Genomic DNA, 13,849 nt, shown 5'->3' on the forward strand with positions numbered 1-13,849 from the left:
GTAAGAATTGACCAAATATCAGTCACTCCGAAGGCTTTAAACTGAGTTTTTTGTTAGCGTCTGAAGATGTAATGTCTGCAGGGAAATCAGGAGGCCTGGCCCCCTAACTGCCTTCGGAGCACGTTGTGGGGGGTGCAGACCAAAGGTGAGTTTACACATCAGTGACTAAAATTTCCTGCCACTAAGCATAAGAAGTCACTCATGAGCAGCGTCCCAAAACCACAGCTACAGGATGTGGGCACAAGCCCTTGTATAATTGTTGGCCAAGAGCCAATGAGCATTCATCCCTGTGCAAATACTTGGGCTTTTTTGTTGTTGTTAACCTTTGAAAACCACAGGCATTAGTCTCTCTCTTTCTTTCCCTTTGGCACAAGTCATCTTCTTTTCTCCACCTTGGTCTCTTGTGTGTAAAGAATTTCTGGGGGAGCTTTTAAACCTGAATTTAATACGTTTGCACTCTGCTGTCTTGCCCCACAAAATGCCAGGCAGAGGTAAAGCTGCCTTACAAAATATCTGCTGGCTTCCGCAGCTTTGTTTGGTCTTTTTAATCAGATAGGACATCAGAGAGCTCCATGAGTGACCTTAGCCTTTTAAGAAAATACAAGTAATTTCTGGAAATTCCCCCTAAACAACGGTGACCTATTGTTTTCTCATGTCAGAATTAACCCAGAAGCTATGATACACTGGTTTAGATGACATGCCTTTTTCTGGGAATGGAGATATGTAGAAGGACAGTGGGGCTGGAATAGGAGATTGAAAACTTTAGAGTTTAATTCCATATCGCCAAAAAGTCACCATCTGTTTTTGAGCAATTTCTTTCCAATTTCTAGGCTTTTGCTTTGTGTTCTGTGAAATGAAAGCATTGGATTAGATGGTTTCTATGCTTCCTTAACCCCAGGGCTCTATGAATTGGCTTCCTTAAGAATGTTTCAGCAAAGGGACAATGAGAGGAGGGCTCAAAGCAAAAGATCCTCATGAATTGGCTTCTCTTTTCTGCCTTAGAGGATGGCCAAGGGGCAGCCTCCAAAAAAGCCCAAGTGCCCACTGGAAGCCTAGGTGTGGTGATTCTTGGCAGTTTCTCTTTTTGTAAGTGTTAAAGAATGCGTCGGTTTTGCTTCTGTAACCCCAATTCCCCATACCCAGGAATGGAAACAAGTTGAATCTACTCCAGCATGGGAATTTTATTTTTAAATAAAAGAGAGTGGCAGATCACTTTTACTTAAAAGAGACAGAAGGAGAAATTTGTAACCATCAAAACTGCCCAAGATACATCAGAAGACTATGAACAATCTGTCAATTGTTCAAATAGTTTCTGAATGGAGGTTTACTGGAGATTTTTTAGTGGAATTTCTTGAATGGATAAAGAACAGATAGAGAAGATGGCCAACCATGACATTTTTATGATGATATGCTTTATACTTAATGCCCCTTGTATCTAATCTTATTCCCAATCAGACCTATGTTGCCCCTTTGGGAAACTTTACTGGTATAGTTCAGATAATAGCCTGAAGGAAAAGCCCAGGGACACATATAGGTCTTTGGTTTGTGGGTTGTGGCTGGTTGTCTAGCTTATGGACAAGAAACCCAACTGTCCACTGGGAATACCACACGGCAAATGGTAAAGAGAGAGTAAGTTCATGCATGTGTGTGTGCTAAGTCACTTCAGTAGTGTCTGATTCTTGTGACTCTTTGGACTGTAGCCTACCAGGGTCCTCTGTCCGTGGGATTCTCCAGGCAAGAATACTGGAGTGGGTTGCCATGCCCTCCTCCAGGCAATCTTTCCCACCCAGAGATCGAATCCACATGTCTTATGTCTCCTGCATTGACAGGTGTGCTCTTCATCATTAGTGCCACATAGGAAGCCCCAGCAGGCCCATAGTGACCAGAAAAATAATTCCCAGAAGAACTGAATTTAGTTCCCTTGGATGTTGTCTGAGGTTCTGCACCAAAGTGGCATTGCTCTACAGGCAGATACTCAATGGTTTTTATTTAATAAAATAATTTGACTTCATTTCATTGAATCCTCCCAAGATCTTAACGAAGTAGGCAAAAGAGATAGGATCATCTCCATTTTACAGATGAGGAAATTAAACCTTAGGAAAATTAAGGTAATTTTCCAGGGCCTTACATGACTGATTCAACTCTTTCCAGACAAAAAAGGGTGTTTTAACTAATGACTGGGGCTTCCCTCGTGGCCCAGATGGTAACGAATCTGCCTGCAATACAGGAGACGTGGGTTTGATCCCTGGCTTGGAAAGATCCCCTGGAGAAGGGAATGGCTACCCACTCCAGTATTCTTGACTGGAGAATTCCATGGACAGAGGAGCCTGGCAGGCTACAGTCCAGAGAGTTACAGAGTCATATGTGACTGAGCAACTATCACTACTTAATGATTAACAACAATTATTTAAAGAATTATAAGGTCCCTGGTTTTAAAAGATTTTATCAATCATCTCTTTAGCAATCCCTTTCACAATATTCACTTTAGTTCCTCCTGCTGCTGCTGCTAAGTCACTTCAGTCGTGTCCGACTCTGTGCAACCCCAAAGACAGCAGCCCACCAGGCTCCCCTGTCCCTGGGATTCTCCAGGCAAGAACACTAGAGTGGGTTGCCATTTCCTTCTCCAATGCACGAAAGTGAAAAGTGAAAGTGAATTTCTTCAGTCGTGTCCAACTCTGAGCGACCCCATGGACTGCAGCCCACCAGGCTCCTCCGTCCATGGGATTTTCCAGGCAGGAGTACTGGCGTGGGTGCCATCGCCTTCTCCATTAGTCCCTCCTAGTACATGTCAAAGAGCAATGCTTCCCATCCTTGGGCATTTTTAAGTATAAGAAGTTCTTTCTTATCTTAAACTGCCATCCAAATCCCTGAATCCTCTTATCCTCTGATCATAATCCTGCTTCCTAGGTCCCACTTATCAGTTTCTAGAATATCCCACAAGATGGTCTGTATGAAATATGAAGATAGTTCTCATGTCATCTCTGAGATCACTCTTCTCACAGTAAACAGCTTTGGTACCCTATTGTTACAGACTGGACCTCAGGGTTAAGAGATACCACCCTCCTCTCATCTTTTCTGATTTGCACTATATCCTTTCAAAGGTCATTTGGGAACAGTCCAACTTAGAAAATTCAAAGGGAATGAATATGCAGAAAGAAGTCAATTGTCAGACTGATCCTTAAATGGTAAATAAAGAGAATGTGCTGGACCTTTCATAGACCTCTGCCAACAAATGCCACTATCTTGAGGCAAATGGGGATTTTCGGGCAGCACTGTTAATAATAATTTGCCAATTGTGCCTGCTTCAGAACCACTGCCAAAGCAATCCAACGACTTTTCATTCCACTACTGTTGACAGGACAGCTAAGGATTTCAACATTTCCTTTTACAGTCTGAATAGAAGTTTCCTGCCTTGGGGACTGTAACAATATTTGCCATCATGAAGGAAAAAAAATGTGGGTCCTGGGAAGTGGAAAGAGAGGGAGAGAAGTACTAATGGAAGTAAACAAAGATAAAGACAAAATCAAACGAGAGTTATTCAAGGTTTGGATTTTGAATGCCTCCTTCAAATTGATGTTTGTGAAACATCAGAGGTCAAATCTTTGAAATTGAGGAAGTAAGCAGGTTAAAGAAAAGACTTTAAAGTTAGACTTCACATAAGCATCCTCTCCCCCCAAAAAGCTGGAATTTTAAAATTGAATACCAGCCAAGGTGTCTCAAATTTGGGTCTTAGGACAGGCAAAAAGATGATTATGTTAATAATATATAGAATTCAGCATTAAAAGTTTTTTTGAGATTAAAAACAGATGAGATAATCTCCTGAGTTGTTTACAATTAGACATAAGTCAAGAAGAGACAAAGAGGAAATGTGAGAGAAAAGAAAATGTAAACAGAATGAATTACAAAAGTGTTTTTGAAAAAAATGCTTCTTATCCCCTCTAGAATCCATAGACATTCCACAGAAGGCACTTGTAAGACCCAAAAGATAGGAGGTCAGTGGCATTCCCATCTCTGTCTCAACCACAGTGGTCTTACTTCTACCTGTTTTACATATTGGGCATCTGAAACAGATTCATTAGAAGGAAAGATCTGCTACTGAAAAATAAAACATAAGAACAATCAATCAAAAAAGAAAAAAAAACAGCAAAAAGGAAATGAGCCACTGAAAGTTCTTGATCAGGGAATGATATGATCAAATTGTGTTTTTGGAATCTGGCAACAAATGCAAAATGAATTAGAAGAGGCTCAGCCTTGGAAATGATACCAACTAAAAGGTTATAGCAATTATCCAGCTAAACAGAATTTAAAATGTGATCTAATAATATACCTGTGCGAATGAAAAGGAGAAATATATGAAACTTTTTCAAAGAATAAACTTTAGTTTGATATCTGGACATTGGGCTTAATGCTAAATATGGTCTGTTTGTGCCATCCCCCTAAATTTATACATTGAAATCCCAATGTCATGCTATTAAGAGGTGGGGCCTTAGCTTATGAGAGCAGAGCCCACATGAATGAGATTCTGTTGTTGATGTTCAGTCGCTTAGTCATGTCGAACTCTTAAACCGCATGAACTGCAGCACACCAGGCTCCCCTGTCCTTCACTATTTCCTAGAGTTTGCTCAGATTCATGTCCATTGAGTCAGTGATGGTAGCTAACCATCTCATCCTCTGCCACCTCCTTCTCCTTTTGCCTTCAACCTTTCCCAGCATCAGGATTAGTGCCCTTATAAAAGAAGCACAACAAAACTCTCTTGCCTCTTTGTCTTATAAGGATATAGCAAGAAATCTAAGTGCCAGGAGAGGGCCCACACCTGATCAGGTTGGTACCCTAACCTCAGAATTCCAACCTCCAGAACTGGAAGAAATAAATGTATGTTATTAGCCACCCAGCCTGTAGTATTTTTGTTATAGCAACCCAGACAGACTTAAAGAGATACTACATGGAATGTATTTGGCAAGAAGATTAAAGACATCAAAACTGGTAACTGTGACTATTAAAATCTCATAGAGAAATCCAGAATTTTGAAGAAGCTGAATATAAGTGGCTACTGATATAGATAATCAGCAGACAGAAATGCAAAATTGAATCTTACAGAAATACCAGGGATGGGAATATGGATTTGGAAGTCATTCTCATAAAAAGGAAACTGAAATAATACAGATTGAGACCCCAGTGAGAGAGAAGATCAGGATCTAAGGGCTGAAAATAAAGACCCAGAACGTGCCCACATTTGGAGGACTGAGAAACAAGAACCCAGAGGGTCTGCCCTGAGTTTATGATCAGGTATTTATTTGATAATGTTATTCAATATACTTAGGTGAATTTATTTTCTGATTTTAAGAAATTTCATAAAAGATCTGAAGTGTGCATTTATCAGTCTAATCAAGCTTTTTGATCTCCTAAGATACTAAATATTTAAAATCATGTGATACTATTTAAAAGTAGCTGATTATTTCAATCTAAAAATACGGTGAGCTGAAACAGAATCTTCAGTAATGATGTAGCTATGGATGATGTATTTATCCACCAAAAAGAGTATCAAAAACCAATACTCCCCCGGGCAAGGGAATAGCCAAGTTTGTTTCGGTTTCCAATGAATGACATTAGCCCAGTGTAGGTCTCAATCAATATGGGTTCAGTGAGCACCGTCAATCCCTTTCCTCTTCCAGATTCAGTGGAATTCTTGTGGGTATTCTGGATAGCTGGAACAAGCTTAGACGTGAACCCAGATAACTGAAGAGGAAAAGAACACACAGAATTAGTGAGTGCAAAGCAGGTCCAGAGACACACCCTCCCCAGCCAGTCCTCACAAAAGTTGACTGCTCTCCTGGAGCTGCACTTATTCTTACTACTTAAACAGAAATCATTTCTTGGAATTGTTACTATTGCTTCTGTTAGTCTTTTAATAGATTGATCTGTTAATATATTTTGTACATAATAAAATTAACTGCCACACCTTATTTATTTTTCATTATTCATACCTTGTACAACATTAAGAAGTCAGTTTAACAAATATTTGCTGATAGTCTAGTGTGGATCAGACACCTGTCATGTACTGCTGAAGATTCAGACAAGTGAGATATAGCCTCTGCCCTCACAGTGAGTGTGTTGCTTCAGTTGTGTCTGACTCTTTGTGACCCTGTTGGAATGTAGCCCTCCAGGCTTCTCTATCTATGGGATTCTCCAGGCAAGAATATTGGAGTGGGTTGCCATGCCCTCCTCCAGGAGATCTTCTCGACCCAGGGGTAGAAACTGCGACTCTCACATCTCCTATATTGGCAGGTGGGTTCTTTCTTTTTTGCCACTTTATCTATTTTTTAATTGAAGGATAATTGCTTTATAGAATTTTGTTGCTTTCTGTCAAACATCAACAAGAATCAGCCATAGGTACACCATGGCTGATCTCTCCCAAACCCCCTCCCATTCCACTCCTCATCCCACCCTTCTAGATTGTCACAGAGCCCCTATTTGAGTTCCCTGAGTCATACAGCAAATTCCCACTGGCTCTCTATTTTACATATGGTATTGTAAGTTTCCATGTTACTCTTTCCATGCATCTCACACTCTCTCCCTTCTCACCCCAGGTCCACAAGTCTGTTCTCTATGTCTGTTTCTCCACTGCTGCCATGCAGATAAATTCATCAGTATCATCTTTCTAGATTCCATGTATATGTGTCAGAATATGATATTTATATTTCTCTTACTTCACTCTGTATAATAGGCTCTAGGTTTGTACACCTCATCAGAATGACTCAAATGTGTTCCTTTTTATGGCTGAATAATATTCCATTGTATACATGTACCACAGCTTATTTATCCATTCATCTGTTGATAGATAGGTGAATGTACTTATATGCAGGGTACATCACAAGAAACGCTGGGCTGGATGAAGCACAAGTCAGAATCAAGATTGCCAGGAGAAATATCAATAACCTCAGATATGCAGATGACACCACCCTTACGGCAGAAAGTGAAGAGGAACTAAAGAGCCTCTTGATGAAAGTGAAAGAGGAGAGTGAAAATGTTGGCTTAAAGCTCAACATTGAGAAAACTGAGATCATGGCATCCGGCCCCATCACTTTATGGCAAATAGATGGGGAAAGCAGTGGAAACAGTGGCAGACTTTATTATGGGGGGCTCCAAAATCACTGCAGGAGGAGACTGCAGCCATGAAATTAAAAGATGCTTACTCCTTGGCAGGAAAGTTATGACCAACCTAGATAGTATATTAAAAAGCAGAGACATTATTTTGCCAACAAAGGTCCATCTAGTCAAGGCTATGGTTTTTCCAGTAGTCATATATGGATGTGAGAGTTGGACTATAAAGAAAGCTGAGTGCTGAAGAATTGATGCTTTTGAACTGCTGTGTTGGAGAAGACTCTTGAGAGTCCCTTGGACTGCAAGGAGATCCAACCAGTCCATCCTAAAGGAGAGCAGTCCTGGGTGTTCATTAGAAGGACTGATGTTGAAGCTGAAACTCCAATATTTTGGCTACCTGATGCAAAGAGCTGACTCATTGGAAAAGACTCTGATGCTGGGAGGGATTGGGGGCAGGAAGAGAAAGGAACAACAGAGGATGAGATGGTTGGATGGCATCACCAACTCAATGGACATAAGTTTGGGTAAACTCCGGAAATTGGTGATGGAAAGGGAGGCCAGGTGTACTGCAGTCCATGGGGTCGCAAAGAGTTGGACACAACTGAGCAGCTGAACTGAACTGCACTGAACTGTCGATAGACATCTAGGTTGCTTCCATATTCTAGATGTTGTAAATAGTGCTGCAATGGACACTTTAGTACATGTATCTTTTTCAATTTTGGTTTCCTCAGGGTATATGCCTAGGAGTGGGAGTGCTGGGTTGTAAGGTGGTTTTATTCCTGGTTTTTTAAGGAATCTCCATACCATCTTCCATAGTGGCTATCTCAGTTTGATGGGTGGGTTATTTACCACTGAGCCATCGGGGAAGCCCACACAGCAGTGGCACTATAATAATATTTAAAAGATGAACTTGTAATGATCATACAAAGTCCATGAAAATAAACAGCAAAAACAGGCACAAGATATTAAAGAAAATATAAGAAATCATATATGGCTAGAGGATCAAAAATGACTTCCAAAGGAGACATTTGAGACAATCCTCTAGGGGTTTCAGCAAGTGAAATGAGGTTAAAGAGGATCTAGCTGACTGCTGCTGTTATTTCTAACCCAGCATCCTTCTCTCTATTTGAGATTCTTCTTCAAATAAGAGTGCCTCAGGGCTTCCCTGATGGTACAGTGGATATGAATCTGCCTGTCAATGCAAGAGACACAGGTTTCATCCCTGATCCAGGAAGATCATGTATGCCACAGAGCAACTAAGCCCATGCACCACAACTATTGAGCCTGTGCTCTAGAGCCCAGGAGTCACAGCTACTGAAGCCTTCACACCTACAGCTAGTGCTCCACAGCACAAGCTATGTAACCATCTCATCCTCTGCCACCCCCATCTTCTTTTTTTCTCATTGCAGAGAAGCCACTGCAATAAGAAGCCTGCCCACCAAAACTAGAGAATAGCCCCCACTCCCACAACTTGAGAAAAGCCTGCACAGCAACAAAGATCCAGCACAGCCAATAAATAACTGATTTTTAAAAGATTAAAAAAGAATGCCTCTATTTTCCTTTGGAGAGCCACATTCTTCCATTTAGTGCAAATAGCTTAAGTGGAGCTGGCTTTAGTACATGACTCAGTTCTAACCAATCAGAGGAATCCATAGGAGATTGGTTTAGGTATGGGCACATGACCAATGCAGCTGTGAAACATATCATCCAAGTCCAAAGGTATTCATGGTCATTTTGGCCACACAGTGAAAACCTGACTGAGACTGAAAACAATAAAAGTGAAAGACCTAAGACATGAAGACTGAGAAATTCTTCACAAAACCATCCGAGTTACTAGATCAGCCTACCCTGAACTTCAAGTTAAATGAGTAAAAAAAAAAAAAAAAATCACTCTTTTGGTCAAATCAGGTTGAATTGGGTTGAGAGGAGGGTAATTCAGGGAGCACGGCAAACAGAGATATAAAGAAGGAAATGAAATAGGAAAGCCCAGATCTTTGTATTTCCAATTAGCCCAATTATATCCATTAACTCATTCCAGTATAAGCCACTCAGGTAAGTAAAAGAAGGTATCATTATTTCATGTTAGAAATCAAGGCTCAGAGAAAGTAAATGATTTTGTCCAGAGTCAATCCATTTTCTGCGCAATGGTAAATAAGAATATTAGGAACAAGGGACTATTCACAGTGAGATCCAAATACGCTTTCTAGGGAACTGGCTTGCAAGTCTAAATTAAAACTTTCAAAGTGTATCCCAATATCCATATAAGTCATTATGCATATTCAACCAAGTGACCAATGTTTCTCCTTTTCTCCATAAGGAGGACCAATCTTTGCTTTGAGGGACTAATACAGAGTGATGATTCAATGAAGAAAGAGAAGCTTGTCGTTACCCATAATCACATTTTCAATATAAGTTTTATCCTGGACTGTTAATTTTTTACCAAACTGCCCTTGGGCAAACCACTTCTCCATTGTAGGCTTAGTTTCCTTGTTAGTAAGAAAAAAATCTAAACTTTAGAATATATCCATCATTACTATTTGACCTAGTCTATAATGAACAAGGGGCTTCCCTGATAGCTCAGCTGTTAAAGAAACTGCCTGCAATGCAGGAGACCCTGGTTCAATTTCTGGGTTGGGAAGATTCCCCTGGAGAAAGGATAGACTACCCATTCCAGTATTCATGGACTCCCCTTGTGGCTCAGATAGTAAGGAATCCACCTGCAATGCAGGAGACCTGGGTTTGATTACTGGGCTGGGAAGATCCCCTGAAGGAGGGCATGGCAACTCACTCTAGTATTCTTACCTGGACAGAGGAACCTGAAGGGCTACAGTCCACAGGGCTACAAAGAGTTGGGTATGACTGAAGTGACTTAGCATAGCACAGCACAGCACAAAAGGGACAAAAAATAGGAAAGAAAGAAAAGCCATGCAAATAAAACTTATGTGATCTACTTGTTCTGTTACCTTATCATAAATTCACTTCTCCTTTGTGAGCCTCAGCTTACTCTTTTGGAAAGAGGCATTGAAATCTATGGTTTGGGGCTAATTTTGTTGTTTAGTTACTAAGTCATGTCTGACTCTGTGACCCCATGGACTGCAGTACGCCGGGCTTCCCTGTCCTTCACTATCTCTCACAGTTTGCTCAAATTCATGTCCACTGAATTGTTGAGGCTATCTAACCTACTCATCCTCTGACCCCTACCCGTCTCCTTTTGTATTCAATTTTTCCCAGCATCAGGGTCTTTTCCAATGAGTTGACTTTTCACATCAGGTGGCCAAAGTATTGGAACTTCAACAACTCAGAAGTTAAAAAAAATAGCGACTTTATGATAAACAACATAAAGTTTGCTAGAGTGCATTGATATCTGTGGGTTTTCAATAAAGTAATAGTTACCTAATTAGATAATGTCAAACCTCAATTTAAACTTACTTCCCTGACTAAAGAATCTAATAGATAAGCAAAGTTTTTCTTGTTTACCATGAGTTTCAGGCTATAGTGACAAAGACAGACAGAAGTTACCTCTTATTACTACTCCCAGCACCCTCTTTAAGACCTTAGAATGGATTTAAATATTACGTGTTACTGAATGAAACAAACTGTAGTCATATAGCCTGGAAATTCTAGAAAGGAAGACATCATTCCTCACAGAACACTCCACCAGTGCTTTGGTGACTGGATAAGAAAAACAGCAAGTGTTCTTTCTTAAGCTTCCAAAGAGAAAAGCAAAATGGGAAGAATAAATTAATTTCAATAACAGGAGTATTTAATTTAATTGCTATGTTTAAAATCACAAAGTAACCAAGGTCAGAAGTGATCTTAAGTGGGCAGATTCCAGTCACTCATCTATTGTTTTATTTGCCTTGCCTCATACTCACTAAGAAGCCACATTCCTCTACATGGACATACCCACCTCACAGCAATCTAACCATGTCCCCTTCATCATTGAGTACAGTGGGGGAAAAAAGTACATTTCCTTGCCCAAAACTAATGGTTAGATTTTAGAAGAATCATTTAATCTCCCTGGATCTTAGTTTATGTATCTGAAAATGGGAAAATAATAATGATGGTAAATACCAACTTCATCAGACTATTGTATGAATCCCAGTGAATTGCTCAAAAATATTTTAAAGCATACTACTGCAGCCATGAAATTAAAAGACGCTTACTCCTTGGAAGTAAAGTTATAACCAACCTAGATAGCATATTCATAAGCAGAGACATTTCTTTGCCAACAAAGGTCCGTCTAGTCAAGGCTATGGTTTTTCTAGTGGTCATGTATGGATGTGAGAGTTGGACTGTGAAGAAGGCTGAGCGCCGAAGAATTGATGCTTTTGAACTTGTGGTGTTGGAGAAGACACTTGAGAGTCCCTTGGACTGCAAGGAGATCCAACCAGTCCATTTTGAAGGAGATCAGCCCTGGGATTTCTTTGGAAGGAATGATGCTAAAGCTGAAACTCCAGTACTTTGGCCACCTGATGCGAAGAGTTGACTCATTGGAAAAGACTCTGATGCTGGGAGGGACTGGGGGCAAGAGGAGAAGGGGATGACAGAGGATGAGATGGCTGTATGGCATCACTGACTCGATGGACGAGAGTCTGAGTGAACTCCGGGAGTTGGTGATGGACAGGGAGGCCTGGCGTGCTGCAATTCATGGGGTCACAAAGAGTCGGACACGGCTGAGCGACTGATCTGATCTGATCTGATGAAAGTGAAAGTGAAAGTGAAGTCGCTCAGTCGTGTCCAACTCTTTGCGACCCCATGGACTGTAGCCTACCAGGCTTCTCTGTCCATGGGATTCTCCAGGCAAGAATACTGGAGTGGGTTACCATTTCCTTCTCCAGGGGATCTTCCCAACCCAGGGATCAAATCTGGGTCTCCCGCATTGGAGGCAGACACTTTAACCTCTGAGCCACCAGGGAAGCCCAAAGCTTACTATTTATAGATGTAAATATTATCACAGGCAAGAAAGAGTTTAGATTCCTTAGTCCTACTCCTTTCGATTCCAGACTTTGAATGCCAATTTCCTTAATATGCATCATAGACTTGAGAAAGTATTTTTTTAATCTTGTGATATGCCCTATTCTAAAGTAATAAAAATTCCCTAGATGCCAAAGGATATATATTAAATTCTATTCAGAAACCATGATTTCAAAAGACATGGGTTGAGCATCAAAGTATCTCTTTCAAGGTATTTATCAATTATAAAGGAAAAATACTAACTTTACAAAGGAGCAATCTGGCACACACCATCTTAGACAAATGATTAAGTTAATATCTGTAACAAGGCATACAGGCACAGTGAACCTGCAATATGATGCAGTGAAACGACACAGCATCACTTCTGTAGTATTTTTGCCCTTAAAAAAAGCAGACTTCAATCTAATCATGAGAAAACATCAGCCAAACCCACCATCAGATCAGATCAGATCAGTCGCTCAGCCGTGTCCGACTCTTTGCGACCCCATGAATTGCAGCACGCCAGGCCTCCCTGTCCATCACCAACTCCCGGAGTTCACTCAGACTCTCGTCCATCGAGTCAGTGATGCCATACAGCCATCTCATCCTCTGTCGTCCCCTTCTCCTCTTGCCCCCAGTCCTTCCCAGCATCAGAGTCTTTTCCAATGAGTCAACTCTTCGCATCAGGTGGCCAAAGTACTGGAGTTTCAGCTTTAGCATCATTCCTTCCAAAGAAATCCCAGGGCTGATCTCCTTCAGAATGGACTGGTTGGATCTCCTTGCAGTCCAAGGGACTCTCAAGAGTCTTCTCCAACACCACAGTTCAAAAGCATCAATTCTTCGGCACTCAGCCTTCTTCACAGTCCAACTCTCACATCCATACATGACCACTAGAAAAACCATAGCCTTGACTAGACAGACCTTTGTTGGCAAAGTAATGTCTCTGCTTATGAATATGCTCTCTAGGTTGGTCATAACTTTCCTTCCAAGGAGTAAGCATCTTTTATTTCATGGCTGCAGTCAACATCTGTAGTGATTTTGGAGCCCAGAAAAATAAAGTCTGACACTGTTTCCACTGTTTTCCCATCTATTTCCCATGAAGCGGTGGCACCGGATGCCATGATCTTCGTTTTCTGAATGTTGAGCTTTAAGCCAACTTTTTCACTCTCCTCTTTCACTTTCATCAAGAGGCTTTTGAGTTTCTCTTCACTGTCTGCCATAAGGGTGGTATCATCTGCATATCTGAGGTTATTGATATTTCTCCCTGAAATCTTGATTCCAGCTTGTGTTTCTTCCAGTCCAGTGTTTCTCATGATGTATTCTGCATGTAAGTTAAATAAACAGGGTGACAATATACAGTCTTAACGAACTCCTTTTCCTATTTGGAACCAGTCTGTTGTTCCATGTCCAGTTCTAACTGTTGCTTCCTGACCTGCATACAAATTTCTCAAGAGGCAGATCAGGTGGTCTGGTATTCCCATCTCTTTCAGAATTTTCCACAGTTTATTGTGATCCACACAGTCAAAGGCTTTGGCATACTCAATAAAGCAGAAATAGATGTTTTTCTGGAACTCTCTTGCTTTTTCCATGGTCCAGCCACCATGAGAACATTCTATCAAAAGCCCCGAGGTCATGGGGAAAAAAAGAAAAAGGAAAGACTGAGAGACTGGTCACATTTTGGAGGAGAATAAAGAAACAGAATACTTAAATATAACATGGAATCTTGGATTGAATTCTGGAGTATGCAGAAGACATTAGGAAAAACAAAACAAAAAGCTGATGAAATTTGGA

The sequence above is a fragment of the Bos indicus x Bos taurus genome, chromosome 1, assembly GCF_003369695.1.
Source record: "Bos indicus x Bos taurus breed Angus x Brahman F1 hybrid chromosome 1, Bos_hybrid_MaternalHap_v2.0, whole genome shotgun sequence".
NCBI classification, from domain to species: domain Eukaryota; kingdom Metazoa; phylum Chordata; class Mammalia; order Artiodactyla; family Bovidae; genus Bos; species Bos indicus x Bos taurus.